Source organism: Sinocyclocheilus grahami, unplaced genomic scaffold (assembly GCF_001515645.1).
Source record: "Sinocyclocheilus grahami isolate Dianchi unplaced genomic scaffold, SAMN03320097.WGS_v1.1 scaffold566.1, whole genome shotgun sequence".
NCBI lineage: Eukaryota > Metazoa > Chordata > Actinopteri > Cypriniformes > Cyprinidae > Sinocyclocheilus > Sinocyclocheilus grahami.
In genome coordinates this window covers 553312-556297 of record NW_015505745.1, presented here as the reverse complement: position 1 = coordinate 556297, position 2986 = coordinate 553312, and positions in this window count along the sequence as shown.

Here is a 2986-nt window from a genome sequence, read left to right as displayed (position 1 = left end):
TATTTATTTATTTATTTATTATTATTATTATTTTTTTAACTGTAGTGTTATGCCTTAAACACACTTTTAAAAGACAATATATTTACATAGAGATTAAATGTTGCATAAGATATTAGCATTTGTTTTCAAAGAATATATCTGGAGTTAATTGTAGTTTTTACACAAAAACTGATTACATTTTCAGATATAGTTAGTTATATTGTCTGAAAACTAGTCCATAATGTCTTATGGTGCAGTCACAGAACTTTATGGTGTGCATTTTCATGGGCATAAAAAGTCCATTGTCTATTGTGTAAATAGTGTAGCGATGTATGAAGTACTGCTCACACAGACGTCACTGTCAAACTAAACAGCTTTCAGTTAGTCAATGTGACAAATCTAGTTGACCAACTTGATGAAATATGTATGGGGATATCTTTTGCCCTATTGTGAAATTCCCATTGGCAGAGATTCCTATCAAAATGGCAAAAAAAAAAAAAAAAAAAAAAAAAAAAGTTCAGAATCGTACGGTTACCGTGTCCCAGCTGCTGTTGGTCCGATGAGCATCCACATGACTGTGGCTGTTTCTGAGGTGCTGCTTTTCAGCATCATGGTCATGTTCCCCTCCACCCAGGTTTAAAGCAAAAAGGAAAAAAAAAAAAAAAAAAAAAAAAAATACTGTATATGTGGCTGTGCCTCCCAAAATGATGTACATATACTTTTTTACTGGAAAATAAGACACAAATATAAGAAAATTATCTTTGAAAGTGTATTATTCCAGTTAAAATATTATATTTATTATTGAATTAAATAACCTATTATCATTTGTTAATAGAACATTAACATTAAAAAATTTAAATAACACTTACATTAGCCAATGTAAAAGTGGCTCAACCAACTCAAATACAAAAGTAGGTCAAATAGAAATGTCTCTTAATATAACCCCAAATTAATTCACCCCAAAATTAAAATAATAGTATAAAAATATGCATAGATTATATAATTTAGCATTTAACTTGCATTCACGTCAACGTATTGACATGAAATTCCCACAATAATTAGAAATAAGAATAACAACCACATTTTCAGTCTTGGCTGAACTGTTACTTCAAGAAAACAGCACATTTTTACTGCAGAGTGAATGTATAATATAATATATTGTTGAAATATGCACAAATATAGATCTGATTTGCTCTGTAAGTGATGGATATAAAGCTCTTTATAGTAGTGTGCATCAGACCGCTGCAAAATCTGGAAATGCAATTGTATAATCATCCCTAATTGTGTATATGATGCACCGACTCTTTGAAATGCAAATACGCTGCAGGTAGCATGAAAGCATTACACAAAATAATTATTTGGGGGGGAAAAGTGCACGTGTGGGAGAAGAAAGCAAAAATAACGAGGGACAGGTGGAGAAAAATAGAGATGGGAAAAGAATGTTGTAAGAGAGACAGAGAGAAATGAGAAGGTAGGTGTTCCCTGTGTGGGATTAGTGGCTGTGTGTGATGTGGATCATGCGCTCCGGTGCCGCCAGCACACCCTTAATGACTGAGTGGGATACTGTTACTGACACATATTGGGGCTGCGTTATAAGGGTTGCCAGACCCACCTGTCACAAAGGAATATGAAGGGAGGGTAAAAGAGAAGAGGGGAGATGAAGGTAATAGTAAGATAAGAAGGTAATAGTAACTATACAGAGAGGAAGAGAGAGAGAGAGAGAGAGAGAGAGAGAGAGAGAGTAAATGAGCCTCTCCTGAGAGTGACCCTCCTCTCGTCTCTCGCCTGTCTGTCAGTGCTGCAGGTGTCTGCACAGTCAGTGAGAACAAGTGTGTGCTTCACTGGAGCATGCAGCTAGACCAGGAAGTGCTCTGAATACTGAAATCTCACACACACACACACACACACACACAAACAATACACAGGAAACACTGAGAGTAGAAAAGATATACAAAAAAGTGGACATGCACTGAATGCTTAAAATACTTATTCTGTTGCCCTGCATGTCACAGGTTGTGGATGGCATTGTCCTGGATGGTCCTGTCTTTTCAATATTATTTCATCATCATTTTGTGGTTTTTAGTCCATGTCTTTAAGCTTTGAGGTCATCTATTACAAATATACTCCTACATTTTTAGAATGGGAATGACCCTCCCCCAAATTCCAGAGGACACACCCTCATCAAGTGATTAAATGGGTCTTTAACGGAAAGAGTATATTAAATAAAATCTATCTATCTATCTATTATTATTTACTATTTACTATTATTTATTATTTACTACTATTACTATTATTATCTATTATTGAGAATATAATGCAGCATAGTATAGAGCATGAGAAAGTTCATCTAAAGTTCAACTGATAAGTCTGGAGTAAAGGTTTTGAAATAAAGAAATATTCCTATAGCCAAGCAGTGCAGACACTTGCATAAATCATCAATTAAGTGCAGCATTGCTCAAGTCTGACCTGTTAATTTCAGAGGCTTAACTCTTAACACTTACTGACAGCAAAAAGCACAAGCAGAAATGCAGTAAGAATCAGAGGTAGCTGACGATGGACTGGCTGCAGGTATAGCAAGACTGAACACTTCCATTTCACACTACTTCTGGACATGATTATGATTCATCACAGAACCAACAGGATTTTTTGTCTGAGGGAAATGCATGTTCGTGTGTGGGAAGTTCTCTCAGCTATAGAAAGCAGGAGGTTGACCTGAGCTGAAGTAATTACTCCAGCTGACATACTTCATATGACTAATGAGACAATCTCAGGCCACCGCAACCAGTCCATTTGTCACCCAAAGCTATGGCACCACAGAACGCAAACTCCTGGCAGCGCTGCTAAGGTCACGGTAAACGGCGCTTCAGTAGCACCTGATTAATTCCCATGTAAAGGCATGGAAATAAAATTCAACTGATCATTTCCAATTGGCTAAGATCTCTAGGATGTCAAGGCAGCCAAGGTCGTAGAACCTTTTGTAGAGCACATTAATTACAGAAAACCATGT